Genomic DNA, 25117 nt, shown 5'->3' with positions numbered 1-25117 from the left:
CTATGGCTTGGGGTAACACAGATGGTTGAGTCTGAAGAGCTGTTTACTTAGAGGTCTGCTCCAAAGCTTCAGTGTCTGCTAGTCAGCATAGTAGCCCATCTCTGAAGCAAGCTACACCGCCTATGTATCTAATAAGAATTTTTAACTGCATCTAGCCTAGGCAATACTTTGGGCGTAGTAGCCCAGCTGTGAAGCAAGCTGCACCGGCTGTGTAGCAAGCTGCACCGCCTGTGTATCTAATAAGAATTTTTAACTGCATTTAGCCCAGGCAATACTTTGGGCGTAGTAGCCCAGCTGTGAAGCAAGCTGCACCGCCTGTGCATCTAATAAGAATTTTTAACTGCATCTAGCCTAGGCAGACTGTGGGGACCCCCAACCAAACCCAGACACTCATTCCATTAGAAAGGCATTTTATTTCTAAAATAATTCAGTTTGTTGCAGCATGCCCTGAGTCTCCACACCGGCAAGTTGGCCAACAAGTATAACTCTCCAACATGTCCTTTCTATTTCCAGGCCACGGAGGATCCTGCGTACTCGTATGCAGGACTCTGACCCCCATCCATCACTCTTAACGCTTGTTCCACTCCGTCCTGGAGTCCTGACAGGAATATGTCCAGTCCAATATCCATTAAGTGAACACCGTAGGGCCGTATGAGGCCTGCTTTATCTCCTTCCAGTTGTCGGTGTCTTATCACTACACCGCCTCTGTCTCTTCTAAATTTTTCCATCCGAATATTTATTACCCGCCTTGTCTGTTCGATGGCCTTGATGTCTCACGCACCTTGCCATACCGCTATCGGCACAATCTCTGACCATACTATAGTTAGTTTTGTGAAAAATTCTCTGAAGCACTCAGTGTCTAGTTTCATTATTGCCATTAGTTATGCGCTCTTGTGATGACCTAGGTCGTTTCCCCCGGCCTGTATAACTAAGATGACCGGACCTCTTGCCTCTCTCCCTACCTTGATTACCTCCATTAGTACCTGTAGCCATTGCAGGCCTCTAATACCTCTCCAGTTGAAATATGTGTTATGAAACTCTAATTTCCTCCCGCCTGGGCAGACTTTCGCCCTTTTTTCTGCCCAATTTATATACGAGTGGCCTATCACCCACACTGTTGGCTTAGCGTCACCTGTAAAAGAAACAAACCACGTTAGGATAACAAGTCCGGTCTTATGTATCTTGCCAAACACGTGGATCGCCATCTCCCTATCCTCTGAACTTCCGTTTCTGACAGTCCTGCTCTTGCTGCTTCCGTGGCCGCGCCTATGTGGAATGAGTGTGTCCCGTAATCTTTGGGGTGGTTCCCTGCCGATGTTAGGCATTTATTAAATATAGCTTGGAACTGGTATCTTGATAATGGCGTTCCATCAATGTGTGATAGGAAGAAATTACTTTGTGATCTGATGGTTATATATGTTTTTACTATTGTTACCCGACTCAGTGTACCAATTGTGGGTTGTAGAAGTACCCAAGTGCCCCTGCCCGCTGGAACCATTTTCGATTTGCGTATGCGTAGACATATTGCATTATTGGCTATGACTACGTCCTGGTGGAAGAAGCCTCCACTGGTGGTAATTTTGGATTGAGGGACTAATTCGCTTATGCATAGCACCCCGAAGAAGGCGATCGCAAATGCAGTAGACAGTAGTGTTGCTTCAAATTGTGAGTATCATGTTAATGGTGTTAGGGATATGATGTGAGAAATCAGTTTTAGTGACACGGGATGGGACGTCTACACTCCTGACTTGGCTGACCCCTTTTCCACCCTTTTATGGATTGTCTGATGATGAATCTCTTTATCGCATCTCCCCAATTCAGTAGTTGAAAGTGAAATGCTACTCCGGTCAGACACCGCTGTGCTGCTGCGCTAACACCCCTGATATGCCCCTCATCATTAGCTGGTGGAGAAATTCTATGGTGACTTGTAATCTGGCTTGTTCACATTGGTCAACCCGTCTGCCTGCTACTAGTCGTGTCCACTCTTCCCATGCCTTACCGTATGCTTGCCATGTCGACGGGGCAACTGATGCTCTGATTAATGGCATCAACTATTCGCCACTAGATCCCATAGGGAGGGTGGGCAACTGTTGCCCGATGGGTGGGCGTTGGGGAGGTGAAAATCTGCCAATTGAATTGTGATAAAGCGTTAGCAGCAGCGTTAGACCCCTCAGCATCGTGGCTAGCGCGGACCCATACATTGTGTTTTAGGCACAGGAATGCTAGCCGGCGTAGTAGGCCTAGCACTGGGCGAGACGATGATGCCATCTTATTAATGCAGTGCGCTAGGCTGGTGTTTTTTGTTATGAAGCATATATTTTTATTAGCCAGGCGCGCGCCCCATATTTCTATTGCTACCACTATTGGGTAGAGTTCTAGGAGTGTCTGTTTTTTTGTCAGCACTTTTTCTGCCCAATACGGAGGCCATAACTTGTGCACCATTGGTTATTTAGTATCGCTGCATATCCGTACAGATGGGCTACTCCATTAAGTAACAGACACTGCTACAGGCCCAAAAGGTTTTACTTGTCTAGATGCAGTAAAAAGTTGTTATTAAATACAAAGGTGGTGTAGCTTGGTACAGATGGGCTACTACAATGAGTAACAGACACTGCTATAGGCCCAAAAGTATTTACTGGGCTAGATGCAGTAAAAATTGTTATTAAATACAAAGGTGGTATAGCTTGGTACAGATGGGCTACTCCAATGAGTAACAGACACTGCTACAGGCCCAAAAAGTTTTACTTGGCTAGATGCAGTAAAAAATTGTTATTAAATACAAAGGTGGTGTAGCTTGGTACAGATGGGCTACTACAATGAGTAACAGACACTGCTACAGGCCCAAAAGTATTTACTGGGCTAGATGCAGTAAAAAATTGTTATTAAATATAAAGGTGGTATAGCTTGGTACAGATGGGCTACTACAATGAGTAACAGACACTGCTATAGGCCCAAAAGTATTTACTGGGTTAGATGCAGTAAAAAATTGTTATTAAATACAAAGGTGGTATAGCTTGGTACAGATGGGCTACTCCAATGAGTAACAGACACTGCTACAGGCCCAAAAGTATTTACTGGGTTATATGCAGTAAAAAATTGTTATTAAATACAAAGGTGGCGTAGCTTGGTACAGATGGGCTACTACAATGAGTAACAGACACTGCTACAGGCCCAAAAGGATTTACTGGGCTAGATGCACTAAAAAATTGTTATTAAATACAACGGTGGTGTAACTTGGTACAGATGGGCTACTACAATGAGTAACAGACACTGCTACTATGCTTAGAAGGTTTTACTTGGCTAGGTGCAGTAAAAAATTGGTATTAGATACACAGGTGGTGTAGCTTGCAACACAGATAGGCTACTCCACTGACTAACACACACTGCTAGAGGCCCAAAAGGATTGGCTTAGCTAGATTTAGCCAAATGCTGTGAAAAACACTTGCACAGCACTGGCACAGACCTGCCTGGCAAAAAGTGCTAGGAACTGCTGTAACCTAGCCCTCAAAAGGTCTGCAATTACAACTAGTCCCTACTCCCTAAAACTATCTGTCTATTTAAGAGCAAATTCGCTTGCAATTCACACAGTTACAAAGTATAGCGCCCACAGCAGCAGCGGTGCCGTCTAACACTCAGCTGCAGCAGTGAGAAAATGGTGGCGACGGGGAGAATGGCTGGGTCTTATAGGGCAAGGACATGTGACATACACAGCCAATCACACATGCCCTTGCTTGTCTGAAAAAAAAGCACTTCGCTGCGTGTGTGCGCTGCTGATAGGCTGACAGATTGCACCTCCCCACTGTAAATGCGGGAAAGAAAAAAAAAAAGTAGATCGGCATTATTTCTGCAGAGATCCATCCCCTGCCCCTCCCCCGGCCCACTCTACACTGAAACTGTCTATTAACATTGATTAACAGTATTACTGTGAAAAAATCCAGTTATGATTTTGGTGCACGAACAGTTATCGAACATAACCTCGAACAGCCCGATTTTTTTCAAATCGTTCGGGTTCATCGAACGGCTCGAACACCGCCCAAAACAGCTCGAATTTGAGATTGGCAAACAGTTCGAGTCGAACACCGCTCATCTCTATTTAAGTGGTGAAAAAAAATTCTGAAAATTGTTTAAAAAAAAAGTTGTGTTTGTTGCCATTTTCGCAAAACCTGTAACATTTTTATTTTTTTGGGATCTGGGGCTGGGTGAGGGATTTTTTTTGCACCCTGAGCCGAAATTTTTACTGATACCGTTTTGGAGTAGATACAATATTTTGTCCGCCTCTTATTGCATTTTAATGCAATGTTGTGGCAGGCAAGAAAACGTAATTCTGGTGTTTTGATATTTTACCTTGTTACGCCGTTTACCGATCGGATTATTTACTTTATATTTTGATTGATAGGACTTTTACGAACTCAGCGATACCAAATATGTGTATATTTTTTAATGTTTTAATGCTATTATCTGTGTAGCTCCTGCCGTAGACACGGGGGGGCCCCCAAGGGAGTGGAGGCCATGGGCAATTGCCCATTATTGCCTTCCCTTAACCCCAGCCCTGCAACAAGACAAGGTGAAAATATAAATATATTTTTTATATAATTTTGTTTAACTTTATATTTATTATACTATTGGCTTTGGATAGACCTCTAAACATAATATGTGTCTTTTGAATGGAAAATGAAAAATTAAACTTACATTGAATAAATTTGATGAAAAGCTAAATTAGCAAATCTGCTGAATCTGAATTTCGTCCTATTCATTCATCTCTCGTAGTGACATCACTATAGGCACATCCATTGTGCAGTATATACCGTATGTCCTTGGGTTTCGTCATGGCAACCTGAACAAATATATATCAGAAAACAAAAACCGTGCCATATTGCAAAGGTTAAAATGATTATAAAATAATTTCAATTATTTCTTGTTTTCTTTATTTCAAGTAAAAAAAAATGTAATGTCACATCACAAAACATCAAGGTTCTGTAAATTCTTTACATATAAACATAACTGGACCACGTGAGGAGGTTATAGTGGGTTGTCATGCCCACGTATGTCCATACCCTTTCCCACCAACAAAAACACAGACTTGATTGACCCCATGTATCAAAACTCTCTAGAAGAAAAACTCTTTGTTGTCCATAGCAACCAATCACAACTAAGCTTTCATTTTACAAGTCTGTATTCACTTGAAGACAGATTTTACCCCTAAATTCAGTCCAGAGCCTCTCGCATAGCCAAATCAGTTCCTATACTTTGCACTGATGAGGAGTAATACCCAGAAACACCGTGTCTGCAAATTGAGATTCTGATTTGGCTTTTATCCTAAGTCATGTGGCAAGACTCGTTAAAGGGTCGATTGTGACTTGTAGGATTGCTGCTTCCAACAGGTGGCGCTGTAGAGTTCAAGTCCTCTTCCTCTCTCAAGACGTAATTTGCATATTAAATTTCCCATGCACGGCGAATAAGCCGCTTTACATTGGCATGCCAGAGCCGACATGTCACTCTCCACAAGCAGAAACCTTACCCCTTAGACCTAGCCCCTAAATTCAGAATGATCAGTCTAGGAGGGGAAAAAAAAAACAGATTTCTCTGATAAGATATGATACAAAGTTTCTTATTTTCATGTGTACTATTGATTTATGAAAAAACAAAATAAACAATGGTTACTCTTTAACTCCTTCCTGATGATTCTTCATTTTTGCTCTTATTTTTTCCTCTCCTTCTTCCAAAAGCCATAGCTTTTATATTTTTCAGTCGACATAGGGTCTGTTTTTTTGTGGGACAAGTTGTACTTTTGAACAGCACCATTCATGTTATCATGCGTTGCACTGGGAAGCGGGAAAAAAATTCCAAGTGAAAAAAAGTACAATTCCACAATTGTTTATGGAGTTTATTACTTACAGCATTCATTATATGGTAAAAATAACATACAGTAGTATCATTTTCCAGGTCAGTACAATTATGGAGATATCAAACAGGCATAATTTTTTCTCATTATTTACTGTAGGTGATAAAAAAAGAATTAAAAAATTTGTAGCAAAAAAAAAATTCTTTTGCTTCTGTCATCATTTTCCGAGACCCGTAACATTTTCTGGAGATTGGGATATGTGACGGTTTGCTTCTTGCGCCCCAAGCCAATATTTTTATTAATACTATTTTGGGTTAGATGCGATATTTAGATTTCTGCTTATTGCATTTTTTTGCAATGTTGTGGTGGCGGAAAAAATGCAATTCTGTTGTTTTGTTTCTTTTCCTTATTATGCTGTTTACTTGGTTAATAAGACTAAGACTAAGGATAGTCATCTCGAACCACGTAGACCCGGTGTCTTATCTTTTGTATGTATTTTTAATCTCCCCTTTGGATTTTTACATACTATAATAAATGTGATGTTTTAATTTACTTATTTTTGTGGTTGCTGGCATTTTTTCTCTTTTTTCATACTTCATATACTTAAGAATCGGCGTGAGGCTGCTGTGCTCCGCTCCTTACTTTGAGATATTTTCCTACCCGGTATGTGTGTGTTTTTGTTGTTGTTTTTTTTCTTAATTTTTAATAGGGGAAAAGCGAGATGATTCAAAATTTTGTATTTTTATATGTTTTTTTTTTAACTATGCTTTTTGTTTTTTGCTTTTTACTGTATACTGTAGACTCTTGGGCTGGCTTTCACAGAAGCATCGTCATGACTAGCAGTGGATCTTCATTGATAGGCAGTTAAAACAGCGCGCCCAACCCTCTGACGCGTGCTGTCAATTTGGCTGTCACAGCAGCATTCAACAAGCTAACAGCCGCGGACAGAGATTTGCTCTACTTGAGTCTACATCTTAGGCCATGGCCCCACTATCAGTATTTGGTCAGTATTCGGTCAGTATTTTTTCTCAGGAGTGGGAGCCAAAACCAGGTGAGGAACAATCTGAGTGTATAGGCGGACACTCGGACATAGGCGGTCTATGGCCCCCGTCAGACTATATGTCCAGACATTGCGGGGAATTTGGGACTTATGCCCCGACGGGACACAGAACGCAATGTGAAAGCACCCTAACATCCATGGGTAGAAGCCAGATTTTGTTGGTTTGTGTATTTGTGTAATGCCTGGGTCACATGACCTTATAAAAAATCGTTCAGAGTTGCATCTAGAAAATTGTGACGATTTTTTTTTCTCACTTGTCATCCGTGTACATTCCATTTTTTTACAACATGCATTTACAAGACCATTTACAGTTTCCTATGTTACAGAATTGCAATGTATCCATTAAAATTGGATGCTTTATTGTGTCCCTGTATGGCATCTGATATCTTCCATTTTCTTACTATTGCACCAACAGTTGTCTCCTTCTCACCCAGCGTCTTACTTATGGTTTTGTAGCCCATTCCAGCTTTGTGTAGGTCTATGATCTTGTCCCTGGCATCCTTAGAAAGCTCTTTGGTCTTGCCCATGTTGTAGAGGTTAGAGTCTGACTGATTAATTGAGTCTGTGGACAGGAGTCTTTTTTACAGGTGACTATGTAAGACAGCTGTCTTTAATGCAGGTAACGAGTTGATTGGGAGTGTCTAACTGTTCTCCAGGAGCCAGAACTCATAATGGTTTGTAGGGGATCAAATACTTATTGCTCACTGCAAAATGCAAAAAAAATTATCTAATTTATACAACGTGCTTTTCTTGATTTTTTGGGGGGATATTCTATCCCCCAAAAAAATAAAATTAACCTACCCTTAAAATTATAGACTGTTCATGTCTTTGTCAGTGGGCAAACTTACAAAAACAGCAAGGGATCAAAAAATTATTTCCTTCACTGTAGTTATCTAGTGATAATATCCTGCTGATAAAATACTGATTGTATTGAAACTACAACAATCAGCCTAATAACTGACAAATCCCTGTAATCAGGCTCTCGTGCACTATATTATCTTGCTCTCAGACTAAATCTCAAAAACCTGCCAACAGATTCCCTTTAAGGCTGGTGTTGACGCTACAAGAATCGGCCAAATAAATATTATGTTGTCTATGTAGTGTCCATACCAGCTAATGTGTGGAGCACACACATTGTCTGGGCCAAAAATAACTTCCTCCTCCCATTAATTTATATATATATGTATATATATATATATATATATATATAGTACAGACCAAAAGTTTGGACACACCTTCGCATTTAAAGATTTTTCTGTATTTTCATGACTTTGAAAATTGTACATTCACACTGAAGGCATCAAAACTATGAATTAACACATGTGGAATTATATACTTAACAAAAAAGTGTGAAACAACTGAAAATATGTCTTATATTCTAGGTTCTTCAAAGTAGCCACCTTTTGCTTTGATGACTGCTTTGCACACTCTTGGCATTCTCTTGATGAGCTTCAAGAGGTAGTCACCAGAAATGGTCTTCCAACAATCTTGAAGGAGTTCCCAGAGATGCTTAGCACTTGTTGGCCCTTTTGACTTCACTCTGCGGTCCAGCTCACCCCAAACCATCTCGATTGGGTTCAGGTCTGGTGACTGTGGAGGCCAGGTCATCTGGCATAGCACCCCATCACTCTCCTTCTTGGTCAAATAGCCCTTACACAGCCTGGAGGTGTGTTTGGGGCCATTGTCCTGTTGAAAAATAAATGATGGTCCAACTAAACGCAAACCGGATGGAATGGCATGCCGCTGCAAGATGCTGTGGTAGCCATGCTGGTTCAGTATTCCTTCAATTTTAAATAAATCCCCAACAGTGTCACCAGAAAAGCACCCTCACACCATCACACCTCCTCCTCCATGGTTCACGGTGGGAACCAGGCATGTAGAGTCCATCCCTTCACCTTTTCTGCGTCGCACAAAGACACGGTGGTTGGAACCAAAGATCTCAAATTTGGACTCATAAGACCAAAACACAGATTTCCACTGGTCTAATGTCCATTCCTTGTGTTCTTTAGCCCAAACAAGTCTCTTCTGCTTGTTGCCTGTCCTTAGCAGTGGTTTCCTAGCAGCTATTTTACCATGAAGGCCTGCTGCACAAAGTCTCCTCATAACAGTTGTTGTAGAGATGTGTCTGCTGCTAGAACTGTGTGTGGCATTGACCTGGTCTCTAATATGAGCTACTGTTAACCTGCGATTCCTGAGGCTGGTGACTCGGATAAACTTATCCTCAGAAGCAGAGGTGACTCTTGGTCTTCCTTTCCTGGGGTGGTCCTCATGTGAGCAAGTTTCTTTGTAGCGCTTGATGGTTTCTGCAACTGCACTTGGGGACACTTTCAAAGTTTGCCCAATTTTTCTCACTGACTGACCTTCATTTCTTAAAGTAATGATGGCCACCTGTTTTTCTTTACTTAGCTTTTTTCTTGCCATAATACAAATTCTAACAGTCTATTCAGTAGGACTATCAGCTGTGTATCCACCTGACTACTGCACGACACAACTGATGGTCCCAACCCCATTTATAAGGCAAGAAATCCCACTTATTAAACCTGACAGGGCACACCTGTGAAGTGAAAACCATTTCCGGTGACTACCTCTTGAAGCTCATCAAGAGAATGCCAAGAGTGTGCAAAGAGTCATCAAAGCAAAAGGTGGCTACTTTGAAGAACCTAGAATATAAGACATATTTTCAGTTGTTTCACACTTTTTTGTTAAGTATATAATTCCACATGTGTTAATTCATAGTTTTGATGCCTTCAGTGTGAATGTACAATTTTCATAGTCATGAAAACACAGAAAAATCTTTAAATGAGAAGGTGTGTCCAAACTTTTGGTCTGTACTGTATATATAGCTATGGATGGGAAGAACTGTTTCCCCTGGAGCATCTTTGCAAATGTAGATAGTAATTTTTATTAAAGAAGTACTACTCCTATCCCAATTTTTATCCTCTTAATATATTGCAGTCATCATATTATACAGCACTGTATACTTACAGTTGCTCATTTTGCCTTTCTACCCAGTTAATTCTTCTCTTTCTATTAGGTCTGTGACTTCACAAGTAGAGATGAGCGTTGTTCTACTCGAACTGTTCGCCAATCTCAAATTCGAGCTGTTTTGGGCGGTGTTCGAGCCGTTCGGCGAACACGAACGATTTGAGAAAAATTCGGCTGTTCGAGGTTATGTTCAATAACTGTTCGTGCACCAAAATCATAACTGGATTTTTTCTCGGTAATGATGAAAATTAATGTTAATACGCAGTTTGAGTGTACAGCGGGGTGGGGGGAGGGGCAGGGGATGGATCTCTGCAGGAATAATGAAGATCTCCATTTTATTTTCTCTTTCCCGCATTTGCAGTGGGGAGGTGCAGTCTGTCAGCCTATCAGCAGCGCACACACGGAGCGAACTGCTGTTTTTCACACAAGCAAGGGCATGTGTCATTGGCAGTGTATGTCACATGTCCTTACCCTATAAGACCAAGCCATTTTCCCCGTCGCCACCATTTTCTCACTGCTGCAGCTGCGTGTTAGACGGCACCGCTGTTGCTGTGTGCGCTATACCTTGTTAATTTCAAGCCAATTTTCGCACAAATCTACAGATAACTTGGGAGTAGGGAATAGTTGTGATTGCAGTCCTTTTAAGGACTAGGTTACAGCATTTCCTACGACTTTTATCAGGCAGGTCTGTGCTCTTAAATAGATAGATTGTGGGAGTAAAGACTAATTGTAATTGCAGTCCTTTTCAGGACTAGGTTACATCAGTTCCTATCAGTTTTTGCCAGGCAGGTCTGTGCCAGTGCTGTGCAAGTTTTTTTCACAGCATTTGGCTGAATCTAGCAAAGCTAATCCTTTTTGGCCTATTGCAGAGTGTGTTAGTCAGTGGAGTAGCCTATCTGTGTTGCAAGATATACCACCTGTGTAGAATACCAATTTTTTTACTGCACCTAATGAAATAAAATCTTTTGGGCATAGCATCATTCTATTAGTCCATCTATACTGACTTCCATCAGGTTGCAAATTGAATATAATTTTTTTCTGCATCTAGCTCTGAAAAAATATTGGGCTTCTAGCTGTGTGTGGGACTTGTTTTATTAGTCCATCTATACTGACCTCCATCAGGTTGCAAATTGAATATAATTTTTTTCTGCATCTAGCTCTGAAAAAATATTGGGCTTCTAGCTGTGTGTGGGACTTGTTCTATTAGTCCATCTATACTGACCTCCATCAGGTTGCAAATTGAATATAATTTTTTTCTGCATCTAGCTCTGAAAAAATATTTGGGCTTCTAGCAGTGTGTGGGACTTGTTCTATTAGTCCATCTATACTGACCTCCATCAGGTTGCAAACTGAATATAATTTTTTTCTGCATCTAGCTCTGAAAAAATATTTGGCCTTCTAGCAGTGTGTGGGACTTTCTCTATTAGTCCATCTATACTGACCTCCATCAGGTTGCAAACTGAATATATTTTTTTTCTGCATCTACCTCTGAAAAAATATTGGGCTTCTAGCTGTGTGTGGGACTTGTTCTATTAATCCATCTATACAGACCTCCATCAGGTTGCAAACTGAATATATTTTTTTTCTGCATCTACCTCTGAAAAAATATTGGGCTTCTAGCTGTGTGTGGGACTTGTTCTATTAATCCATCTATACAGACCTCCATCAGGTTGCAAACTGAATATAATTTTTTTCTGCATCTAGCTCTGAAAAAATAGTTGGCCTTCTAGCAGTGTGTGGGACTTTCTCTATTAGTCCATCTATACTGACCTCCATCAGGTTGCAAATTAAAAATAATTTTTATCTGCATCTAGCTCTGAAAAAATATTTGGCCTTCTAGCAGTGTGTGGGACTTTCTCTATTAGTCCATCTATACTGACCTCCATCAGGTTGCAAATTAAAAATAATTTTTATCTGCATCTACCTCTGAAAAAATATTTGGGCTTCTAGCTGTGTGTGGGACTTGTTCTATTAGTCCATCTATACTGACCTCCATCAGGTTGCAAACTGAATATAATTTTTTTCTGCATCTAGCTCTGAAAAAATATTTGGCCTTCTAGTAGTGTGTGGGACTTTCTCTATTAGTCCATCTATACTGACCTCCATCAGGTTGCAAATTAAAAATAATTTTTATCTGCATCTAGCTCTGAAAAAATATTTGGCCTTCTAGCAGTGTGTGGGACTTTCTCTATTAGTCCATCTATACTGAATTCCATCAGGTTGAAAATTAAAAATAATTTTTATCTGCATCTACCTCTGAAAAAATATTTGGGCTTCTAGCTGTGTGTGGAACTTGTTCTATTAGTCCATCTATACTGACCTCCATCAGGTTGCAAACTGAATATAATTTTTTTCTGCATCTAGCTCTGAAAAAATATTTGGCCTTCTAGCAGTGTGTGGGACTTTCTCTATTAGTCCATCTATACTGACCTCCATCAGGTTGCAAACTGAATATATTTTTTTTCTGCATCTACCTCTGAAAAAATATTGGGCTTCTAGCTGTGTGTGGGACTTGTTCTATTAATCCATCTATACAGACCTCCATCAGGTTGCAAACTGAATATATTTTTTTTCTGCATCTACCTCTGAAAAAATATTGGGCTTCTAGCTGTGTGTGGGACTTGTTCTATTAATCCATCTATACAGACCTCCATCAGGTTGCAAACTGAATATAATTTTTTTCTGCATCTAGCTCTGAAAAAATAGTTGGCCTTCTAGCAGTGTGTGGGACTTTCTCTATTAGTCCATCTATACTGACCTCCATCAGGTTGCAAATTAAAAATAATTTTTATCTGCATCTAGCTCTGAAAAAATATTTGGCCTTCTAGCAGTGTGTGGGACTTTCTCTATTAGTCCATCTATACTGACCTCCATCAGGTTGCAAATTAAAAATAATTTTTATCTGCATCTACCTCTGAAAAAATATTTGGGCTTCTAGCTGTGTGTGGGACTTGTTCTATTAGTCCATCTATACTGACCTCCATCAGGTTGCAAACTGAATATAATTTTTTTCTGCATCTAGCTCTGAAAAAATATTTGGCCTTCTAGTAGTGTGTGGGACTTTCTCTATTAGTCCATCTATACTGACCTCCATCAGGTTGCAAATTAAAAATAATTTTTATCTGCATCTAGCTCTGAAAAAATATTTGGCCTTCTAGCAGTGTGTGGGACATCCTCTATTAGTCCATCTATACTGACCTCCATCAGGTTGCAAATTAAAAATAATTTTTATCTGCATCTACCTCTGAAAAAATATTTGGGCTTCTAGCTGTGTGTGGGACTTGTTCTATTAGTCCATCTATACTGACCTCCATCAGGTTGCAAACTGAATATAATTTTTTTCTGCATCTAGCTCTGAAAAAATATTTGGCCTTCTAGCAGTGTGTGGGACTTTCTCTATTAGTCCATCTATACTGACCTCCATCAGGTTGCAAATTAAAAATAATTTTTATCTGCATCTAGCTCTGAAAAAATATTTGGCCTTCTAGCAGTGTGTGGGACTTTCTCTATTAGTCCATCTATACTGACCTCCATCAGGTTGCAAATTAAAAATAATTTTTATCTGCATCTAGCTCTGAAAAAATATTTGGCCTTCTAGCAGTGTGTGGGACTTTCTCTATTAGTCCATCTATACTGACCTCCATCAGGTTGCAAATTAAAAATAATTTTTATCTGCATCTACCTCTGAAAAAATATTTGGGCTTCTAGCTGTGTGTGGGACTTGTTCTATTAGTCCATCTATACTGACCTCCATCAGGTTGCAAACTGAATATAATTTTTTTCTGCATCTAGCTCTGAAAAAATATTTGGCCTTCTAGCAGTGTGTGGGACTTTCTCTATTAGTCCATCTATACTGACCTCCATCAGCTTGCAAATTAAAAATAATTTTTATCTGCATCTACCTCTGAAAAAATATTTGGGCTTCTAGCTGTGTGTAGGACTTGTTCTATTAGTCCATCTATACTGACCTCCATCAGGTTGCAAACTGAATATAATTTTTTTCTGCATCTAGCTCTGAAAAAATATTTGGCCTTCTAGCAGTGTGTGGGACTTTCTCTATTAGTCCATCTATACTGACCTCCATCAGGTTGCAAATTAAAAATATTTTTTTTTCTGCATCTACCTCTGAAAAAATATTGGGCTTCTAGCTGTGTGTGGGACTTGTTCTATTAATCCATCTATACAGACCTCCATCAGGTTGCAAACTGAATATAATTTTTTTCTGCATCTAGCTCTGAAAAAATAGTTGGCCTTCTAGCAGTGTGTGGGACTTTCTCTATTAGTCCATCTATACTGACCTCCATCAGGTTGCAAATTAAAAATAATTTTTATCTGCATCTAGCTCTGAAAAAATATTTGGCCTTCTAGCAGTGTGTGGGACTTTCTCTATTAGTCCATCTATACTGACCTCCATCAGGTTGCAAATTAAAAATAATTTTTATCTGCATCTACCTCTGAAAAAATATTTGGGCTTCTAGCTGTGTGTGGGACTTGTTCTATTAGTCCATCTATACTGACCTCCATCAGGTTGCAAACTGAATATAATTTTTTTCTGCATCTAGCTCTGAAAAAATATTTGGCCTTCTAGTAGTGTGTGGGACTTTCTCTATTAGTCCATCTATACTGACCTCCATCAGGTTGCAAATTAAAAATAATTTTTATCTGCATCTAGCTCTGAAAAAATATTTGGCCTTCTAGCAGTGTGTGGGACATCCTCTATTAGTCCATCTATACTGACCTCCATCAGGTTGCAAATTAAAAATAATTTTTATCTGCATCTACCTCTGAAAAAATATTTGGGCTTCTAGCTGTGTGTGGGACTTGTTCTATTAGTCCATCTATACTGACCTCCATCAGGTTGCAAACTGAATATAATTTTTTTCTGCATCTAGCTCTGAAAAAATATTTGGCCTTCTAGCAGTGTGTGGGACTTTCTCTATTAGTCCATCTATACTGACCTCCATCAGGTTGCAAATTAAAAATAATTTTTATCTGCATCTAGCTCTGAAAAAATATTTGGCCTTCTAGCAGTGTGTGGGACTTTCTCTATTAGTCCATCTATACTGACCTCCATCAGGTTGCAAATTAAAAATAATTTTTATCTGCATCTAGCTCTGAAAAAATATTTGGCCTTCTAGCAGTGTGTGGGACTTTCTCTATTAGTCCATCTATACTGACCTCCATCAGGTTGCAAATTAAAAATAATTTTTATCTGCATCTACCTCTGAAAAAATATTTGGGCTTCTAGCTGTGTGTGGGACTTGTTCTATTAGTCCATCTATACTGACCTCCATCAGGTTGCAAACTGAATATAATTTTTTTCTGCATCTAGCTCTGAAAAAATATTTGGCCTTCTAGCAGTGTGTGGGACTTTCTCTATTAGTCCATCTATACTGACCTCCATCAGCTTGCAAATTAAAAATAATTTTTATCTGCATCTACCTCTGAAAAAATATTTGGGCTTCTAGCTGTGTGTAGGACTTGTTCTATTAGTCCATCTATACTGACCTCCATCAGGTTGCAAACTGAATATAATTTTTTTCTGCATCTAGCTCTGAAAAAATATTTGGCCTTCTAGCAGTGTGTGGGACTTTCTCTATTAGTCCATCTATACTGACCTCCATCAGGTTGCAAATTAAAAATATTTTTTTTTCTGCATCTACCTCTGAAAAAATATTGGGCTTCTAGCTGTGTGTGGGACTTGTTCTATTAATCCATCTATACAGACCTCCATCAGGTTGCAAACTGAATATAATTTTTTTCTGCATCTACCTCTGAAAAAATATTTGGGCTTCTAGCTGTGTGTGGGACTTGTTCTATTAGTCCACCTATACTGACCTCCATCAGGTTGCAAATTCAAAATAATTTTTTGTCTGCATCTAGCTCCGAAAAAATATTTGGCCTTCTAGCAGTGTGTGGGACTTTCTCTATTAGTCCATCTATACTGACCTCCATCAGGTTGCAAACTGAATATATTTTTTTTCTGCATCTACCTCTGAAAAAATATTTGGGCTTCTAGCTGTGTGTGGGACTTGTTCTATTAGTCCATCTATACTGACCTCCATCAGGTTGCAAATCGAATATAATTTTTTTCTCCATCTAAGCCAGCCAATAGTTTTGGCCTAATACCACAGTTTGGCCACTCAGCTCTGCTCGGTTCCCATCCATTGTTTTTTTGTGCAAACAACTCCAGAGTTGTGAATTAGTTAACCACCAAAATGAGTGGAAAAAGGCCTGCTGCTGGTGGAAAGGGGAATAGGCATGTTGGGAAGGGGAAAAAAGGTTGTGTCCGTGGGGTAGGTGTTAAAGCAACAGTAACATCTGCAGAAGAAAGACCATCTTCCAGCCAAACTAAAATGTCTACTTCTTTTAGCGGACAATGTGATAAGATCCCTTTCTTACGGCCACGCCAATCACTACAAATTCCAGATGAGGCACAAAAACAGCAGGTGCTTCAACGGATATAAAGTGCTCCTTTAAGTGGGCTCTCCTCTACATCAACTTCAACATCACAAATACTCCAGTCCTCAAAGGTGTCACCCCAATCGCACTTGCTTCCTCACAGCTCCCAAATCTCCAGCTGCCCGTCTGAGTATGAGGTAGAACAGATGGTTGAGTCTGCAGAGCTGTTTACTCATACTATAGCCTGGGAATCAAAGGTCGACTCCAGCGCTTCTGTGAATCCAGACGAGGAAATGATCTGCACTGATGCCCAGAATCTTTATGAGTCGGATCCAGGACCAGACGCAGAAGGTTCTGACTATAATGTAGACCCTCATTCCCAAACTGTAACTCCTGTTGGTGGAGACAATGAGGAAGACGATGATGAGACTCAAATACCTGATTGGAGCGACAACTTTAGTTTTTTATCAGGGCAGGAACAGGTTGGCTCTGAGGACGATGGGTGTGATAACGCACAGGGTGATGATGATGAGGTTGGAGATCCCACTTACTGTCAACCCACAGTCAGCCAAGAGATGAGGTCAGCAGAGGAGGTGGAGGAAGATGCTAGTGACGACGAGGTCAGGTTGCGCCTTCCTGGACAGAGACGTAGTACTGGAAGCACGTCAACAACTGCATCCTCAAACACAACTCTGCCTCTCACCACAAGTCGTGGTGGCTCTTCAGGTCGCATTGGTGCTAAGCCTTGCATAGCCTGGGCATTTTTTCAGATCGATAAAGATGACCCAACTCGTGTTATCTGTAACATTTGTCAGCAAAAGCTAAGTAGAGGCCAAAAAATACATAGTTTGAGTACTTCATGCATGAACCGGCACATGGCCATGAAGCATAAGTTGCGGTGGGAAGCTCAGTGTGGTACAATGCGGCCTAGCCGGCCGGGCCAACCACCGTCTGCCATATCTTGTGCATCCGCGGCCTCTTCATCCTCTGTGACTGGGGGGACAGCAGTCACACCTGTTTTGGGGCGCAGACCTGCCACCTCTTTACCCGCAACAGCCAGCGTGATTGGCAGGTCATCATTTTCTTTGGAGGTGGTAACACCAGCTGGTGTTGAGCGCTGTCCGACATCGATAGCACCACCTTTGGATCAAGGCAACCTAACATGTCCGCCTGCATCTTCCTCACAGACCGGCAGTTTGCCGGGGACACCCTTATCAACCCCGTCTAAGCACAATAGCCAGCCCTCGGTCCCTCAGATGTGGACAAGTAAAAGACCATTTCCTCCTAGCCATGAGAAAGCTAAGAGGTTGAATTTCACCATCTGCAAGCTCTTGGCTACAGAAATGCTGCCTTTCCGCCTGGTGGACACAGAGGATTTTCGAGACCTTATGTCCGTCGCAGTGCCCCAGTACCAGATGCCCAGTCGGCACTACTTCTCAAAGAAAGGTGTGCCTGCGCTCCACCAGCATGTCACACACAACATCACCGCTTCTTTGAGAAACTCTGTGTGTGACAGGGTGCATTTCACCACAGACACTTGGACGAGTAGGCATGGACAGGGGCGTTACATGTCGCTGACTGGGCACTGGGTAACTATGGTGACAGCAGGACAAGGGGCTGCTGTCCAAGTCTTGCCATCCCCACGAGTTGTGCGTCAATCCTCTTTATGTCAAAGTTCCTCCACTGCTTTTGCCTCCTCAACCTCCTCTCGGTCTTCCACCTCCACCCAAAGCCTGTCTGGTCATGCCACAAGCTTTCTAACTGCGCAGAAGGGATCCTGCACACCTCCTTACTATGCTGGCAGTAGGGCTCAACGTCATCAGGCGGTTTTTACTTTGAAATGTCTGGGAAATGTGAGTCACACAGCTGAGGAGTTGTGGTCAGCTCTGGAGAACCAATTTCATGAATGGTTGTCTCCACTGGACCTGAAACCAGGGAAGGCCGTGTGCGACAATGCTGCAAACCTGGGTGCGGCCCTTCACCGGGGCAATGTCACACACGTGCCTTGTATGGCTCACGTGTTGAACCTGGTTGTCCAGCAATTTTTAGCCCACTATCCCAGACTAGATGGCCTTCTGCAGAGGGCACGGTCACTGTGTGCTCACTTCCGCCGTTTGCATCCCGCAGCTCAGCGACTTACATCTCTACAGAAGTCGTTGGGCCTGCCACTTCACCGGCTAAAATGCGATGTGCCTACCTGGTGGAATTCAACTCTGCACATGTTGCAGCGACTGTGGCAGCACCGACAAGCCCTGGTGCAATACGTTCTGACGTATAGCCTGGGCCAACGAGATCCAGAGGTGGGGCAAATCACGCTGGAGGAGTGGTCTCAGATCAGGGACCTATGCACCCTTCTGCACAGTTTTGAAATGGCGACGAAGATGTTTAGTGCTGACGATGCCATTATCAGCATGACTATTCCGGTGATTTACATGCTGGAGCACATGTTAAACAGAATTCGGAGTCAGGTGGTGGCACAAGAGGAGGTGGAGGAAGTAGAGGAGGAGGAGTTGTATGCGGAAGGGCTAACATCTGCAAGGTCCAGACGGTCGGCAGCACCAAGGCGGCAGGCATGTGAGGGTGGGGGAGATGATTTTACCAGGGCGCATGGTAGCAGCCAAACTAGTGAGGAAGGTGCAGTAGCCCAGGAAGAAGTGGAGGACGAACTGATGGAAGACTCATCAGATGAGGGAGACCTTGATCACATTTCTGTTGTGCGAGGTTGGGGGGAGAGGACAGAGGAAGGAAGCATGATTGTTACCTCACCACCAACACAACAGGGACTTGGTGCTCCTGGATGCGCAACACACATGAGTGCCTTCTTGCTGCACTACCTGCAACATGACCCTCGAATTGTGAGAATTAGAAATAATCCTGACTACTGGGTGGCCACACTGTTAGATCCCCGGTACAAAAGTAAATTTGCCGAAATTATTCCTGCCATAGAAAGGGATGCACGCATGCAGGAGTATCAGCAGAGACTGTTGCAGAATCTTACATGTGCTTTTCCACAAAACACCAGTGGTGCACGTAGTGAATCTCACAGTTCCAACTTGCCAACCGTGGGACCGTCAAGTGTTCAGCACTCAAACCGTAACATAACCACAGTATCTGCTGGTAACATCAATTTTGCGGAATCATTTCACCACTTTTTTAGCCCATCCTTTGCACGGCCACAGGAGACAAGAAGTCTGACACATAGTCAACGCCTAGAGACGATGGTACAGGAGTATGTCCAAGTAAACATTGAAGCCATGACTGTGTCACTGTACCCTTGCTCTTTTTGGGCTTCCAATCTGGATAAATGGCCGGAGCTAGCCACTTACGCCTTGGAGATCTTGTCATGCCCCGCAGCCAGCGTTCTGTCTGAACGTGTGTTCAGCGCTGCTGGTGGTGTGCTGACAGATAAGCGCACGCGGCTCTCCACTGATAATGTAGACAGACTCACGTTCATAAAGATGAACAAATCATGGATCCGAAACGACTTTTCTACCCCTGTGTCATCCTGGGGAGAGTAAAAGCTTGATGATTGGTTAAAATCACCCTACCAACCGTTTTAAGCTTTCAAATTACTAATCATGTTTATCTGTATCTTGGCTGGAAAATAATTTGGGCTTTGTAGCAGTGTGCAGTGTAGCATCGGCGTCTCTGCCCCGTTCTAGGCAGAGACGCCGTCCCTCTCACCTCCCCGCTCCTGGCGCGGCGTCCTCCAGCGCTTCTCTCCCCGCTGCTTCCGGCACGCGCTTCTTCCCCGGCAGTGTGCTTAGGGCGCACGCGCGCACGCTCCCCCTCTCTTAAAGGGACCGCGCGCGCCGTCCTAAGGAGTCCCCGGCCAATTGCCGGAGGACCTCCCATATAAAAGGCACCTCCTCCAAAATGGAGGTGCCCGAGCAATGTTGTAGCACTGTTCACTACTCTGCTTCAGCCCTCAGGTCCCGTTGCCAGTTACCTGCCAGATACCTGCCAGATTCCTGCCAGTCTGCTGTCTAATTCCTGCCTGATATCCTGCTAGCCTGAGGTCCGACGGTCTGCCTTCCAACTCCTGTCAGTCTGTCTAAGGACCAGCTTGCCCGCTCACCTGGGAGCGCTCATCTGCTGCCTGTCTGCTAGCCTACCAGGAGGCTCTGCCGTCACGTGCTGTGACCACCCGCCTGTCCAGAGACTCCTGCCCGCTCACCTGGGAGCGCTCATCTGCTACCTGTCTGTTGGTCTTCCTGGAGGCTCCGCCGTCACATGCTGTGACCACCCGTTTATCCAGAGACTCTCGCCTGCTCACCTGGGAGCTCACGTCTATCATCTGCCGCCACAGGTCGTACCAATCCTTTACCCAGAGACTGCCCCGGTCACTTGCCGTGACCTCCTGCCCGTTCATCCAGAGACTGCCCCGGTCACTTGCCGTGACCTCCTGCCCGTTCATCCAGAGACTGCCCCGGTCACTTGCCGTGACCTCCTGTCCGTTCATTCAGAGACTGTCCCGGTCACCTGCTGTGACTGCCTGCCCGTCTACCCTGGTCGCCACCCGCTCCCTTACAAGGACCGCCCCCTTGTATAGTAGCTCAGAGGTTCCGCCTCCCAGACCCGTTACATGCAGCACTGATTCTATTAGGCCATCTATAATAAGCTCCACCAGATTTAAAATTACTAATCATGTTTATCTGTATCTTGGCTGGAAAATAATTTGGGCTTTGTAGCAGTGTGCAGCACTGATTCTATTAGGCCATCTATAATAAGCTCCACCAGATTTAAAATTACTAATCATGTTTATCTGTATCTTGGCTGGAAAATAATTTGGGCTTTGTAGCAGTGTGCAGCACTGATCCTATTAGGCCATCTATACTAAGCTCCACCAGATTTAAAATTAATAATAATTTTTAGCTGCATCTAGCCCGGAAAATAATTTTGGGGCTCCGAGATGCGCAAGACACATAAGTGTCTTCTTGCTGCACTACCTGCAACATGACCCTCATATTGTCAGAATTCGAAGTAATCATGACTACTGGGTTGCCACACTCTTAGATCCCCCAAACTTTTCGATCAACCTTTTTCATTTTAATAAAGACCAAAAAAATGGTCATTTTGAAATTATAAGCATTAGCAGGTTATTAGAAACTGAAATCAAACAGTTTTCAACTCAAAACTTTATTCTAGGTGATATTACATTTTCACATAGGACCCCTTGTTCGAAAGGAGCTTCTGAACTCTCTCGTCCATTGAATTTGTCAGGTTTTGGATGGTTTCTGCTTCAATTGTTTTGCATGAGGACAGAATACCCTCCCAGAGGTGTTGCTTAGATGTGAACTGCCTCCCGCCATCATAGACACTCCTTTTGATGATGCTCCAGAGGTTCTGAATGGGGTAGAGGTCAGGGGAGCATGGGGGTCACACCATAAGTTTGTCCCCTTTTATGCCCATATCAGCCAGAGATGCAGATGTTTTATGTGCAGCATGAGATGGTGCATTATCATGCAAAAAAATGATCTTGCTGTGAAATACACGGTTCTTCTTCTTGAACCATGGCAGGAAGTGCTGTTTGAGAAAATCCACATACATTATGGAGTTCATCTTAGCGCCTTCAGGGATCCTAAAGGGGCCGACAATCTCTCTCCCCATGATTCCAGCCCAAAACATTACTCCACCTCCTCCTTGTTGGCGCTGTAGCCGTGTTTGCGTGGGGTGTCCATCAACCAGCCATCCTCCACTCCATCCATCTGGACCATCGAGCGCTGCACGGCACTCATCCGTGAACAAAACAGTTTTGAAATTAGTCTTCATGTAATGTTTAGCCCACTGGAGCCGTTTCTGCTTGTGTGAAGTGGATAGAGGGGGTCGACAGGATGGCGTATGCACAGCTGCAAACCTCTGAAGGACCCTGCATCTTGTTGTTCGGGGGACGTTGGAGGCACCAGCAGCTTCAAAAACTTGTCTGCTGCTATGACAAGGCTTTTTTGCCGCTGCTCTTTTAACCTGACGTAATTGCCTGTAGGAAAGAGTCCTCAATTTGCCCTTATCAGCACGCACACGTGTGTACTGTGAATCAGCTACATACTTCTTGATTGCCAAGACACTTCATCCTGATCATCGCACAATGTTGATTGTAGTCATGCCTTGACCTAAACACTCCACAATTTGTTGCTTCTCAGCAGCCGACACATCCTTTATCTTTCCCATTTTGGCAGAAAATGTAGGCTGCTTAATAATGTGAGACAGCCTTCTTAAGTAGTCTTGCCTTTCATTGGACACACCTGCCAAACTAATTAGCACAGGTGTCTGCAATTGCTTACAGTGATATAAAGAGCCCTGACACACATCACCATCAATGAGTTTAACTGACAAACAAATTCTTCCCTTATCACTCCTAAACACTTTTTGCATAATAATTTGGAACACAGTGTACATGTGCTTTTCCACAAAACACCAGTGGTTCACGTAGTGAATCTTACAGTTCTAACTTGCCAACTGTGGTCTGTATGGAGTTGTTCAATAATGGGCCCAAAATTAAGACATAGACAGGAGAGGTCTCTATGAATACGAATTCCTAAGCACTTGATACCCTGTGAGGGCCAGGCAAAGGGAAAGTTGGACTGGATGGAATCCTGCATGGATTTGGGGAGGGAGACATCGAGGGCCTCAGACTTCGCTGCATTGATTTTAAAATTTGACCATGTAACAAAGTGATCTATTTCAGCCATAACAGCAGGGATGGATATATGTGATTGAGTGATATATACTAGGACATCATCAGCAAATAGAGAGCACTGGTACTCGGTGCCTCCCACCTCAATCCACCTAATATTGGGGTTATGGCGAATTGATGAGAGCAGGTGCTCCGTCACTAGGATGTATAAGAGAGGGGACAGAGGACATCCCTGCCTTGTCCCATTGGTGATTGTGAAAGGTGATGAAAATGTTCTGATGCACCCCCTGGGCCTTGGGACACCTGGAGCCGGACCCTTTTTGGTGGATGCTGGTGGTTGTAGTCTTCGTGGCGGCGACCCGGTTCCGTGGCTCAGGGTGGTCAAACCAGTGGCGGAACTATTTATGTGGTTTTGATGTTTAAATGTCCGACTACGCCACCCGTGGATTGCGGTCAGAGTGAACCGCCGCTGCAGGGCAGACCGCTGAGGCTGATGTTGTGGGTGCAGCAGAGCGTAGCATAACTCCCCACGGGAGGAGTATAGCCTCAGGGCAGTGTATGCGGAGGATGGGGGTGATGGTGCAGGGCAGCAGCAGTAACGACACGGAGTCAGTGATGCAGTCCAGGGCCTTTACTCACAGTTCTTATTATCCAGACCACGTCTGCAGGTAACGGCTGCCCACGTCGTACTGTGCTCACCAGGTGAGGGGCTCAGACAACTCCCAGATAACTTTGGAGCGCTTCACAGGACCCCCTTTGTGTGTCCTTTGTCTGGCCTTTCTTACCAACCCTTCTGTCCGGCTGCCTCGGGCCCCCTCTTGGTAAACTTGGCGCCAGTTTCCCTGAGCCTATGTGGTGCCTTCCTAGCGGGTGTAGCGAGGGGCTGCGCCACATAAAATGTCAGAGCCTCCGGTTTCTAGCTGAGGTTCGTTTCCTGCCTCCACTAGTTTCGGGGACCGGTCTCCCCCTTTGGCCTGACCCCTCCACGCAGGTGGATTCGGGCGTGCGGTGGCGACTCGCCCGTCCGCACCCCTGGGATCCCTTCATTCCTCGTTCCTGGAGCCTTCTCCGCTCCTCTTCCTTCCTTCTCCCTCTTCCAGGACTGGGCCTCTGTTACTAGGCCCGCCTCCGGAGCAGAGCTCATGCAGAGCCCCTGCTCCCTGCCACTTCTGCTCAGACTTCTCTGCACTGAACAAAGATGGTGCCCACCTTTTATACTCCCTTCTCAATGCACCCAGGAACTGCTTCCTCCCTGCTCCTGCACTACAGGGTTCCCCTTCCTCAGTGTTCCCTCCCCCCACTCCAGCCAGGGACAGGGACTGTCGTGCCCATCTCAGAGGCATATTGGGCGCCCTGCCCCACGGCAATGTGGTGTAATGCATGCAGGTGTCGGGTCCTGATCCACACTCCATCCTTACCTGAGAGTGAGATATCACACCTCTGGGTGAGGTGCAATACCTCTGTAGCAACCGAGCCCTCAGGGTGCTACAGTTCCATTTATCTTCAGCCTAGGTGACGTATTGTGATACAGGGTCGTGATTTTGGCTATAAAAGGGTCCCCTAGACCCCTACCCCAAGTTTTTTAAGAGAATCATATATGGCGTGCCAGGAGACTCTATGGAATGCTTTCTCAGCATCCAACGAGAGTATCTAATTACAAATTTTTAACTGCATCTAGCCCAGGAAATACTTTGTGCCTAGTAGCAGGGTCTGCTAGTCAGCGGATTATCCCGGCTGTTAAGCAAGCTACACCACCTGTAGTTTGGACACTTAATTTTTTCAAAGGAAATGCTTCGGGACCACGGGATACTCAGTGAAGAGCATCAGGAGGCACCCCAAGGCATAGGGGCTGGGACTGGCAGTAGGATGCCTTGCGGTGGACAGCCGAGCTCGATCCTTATAAAAGCTTTTTAACTGCAGCAGCTTTAGTGGACGCTACTGGAGCTGGAATTACGCGGCTGCTGGCATGAGACTTGCCCTCCAATAGATCCTTGTAAATGGATTTAAAGTGTATTCATTCAAATTAGAGAGACAATTTAAATTAAAAAGCTTAGAGCTGCCTCCACCACAGGGGGGCTCGCTCGACCCACCAGCGGACAGGCACCAGTATTGGGAGAGGGGGGCTGGCCGTCAGGGTTCACCGCGGCTCTGGCACAAACCCGGCGACACGGAGGTGGCACGGGCAGGAGCGGAC

Source organism: Phyllobates terribilis, unplaced genomic scaffold, assembly GCF_046119375.1.
Source record: "Phyllobates terribilis strain yellow unplaced genomic scaffold, ASM4611937v1 Scaffold_2__4_contigs__length_985480577, whole genome shotgun sequence".
Lineage (NCBI taxonomy): Eukaryota > Metazoa > Chordata > Amphibia > Anura > Dendrobatidae > Phyllobates > Phyllobates terribilis.
Note: the sequence above shows the minus strand (reverse complement) of the source record.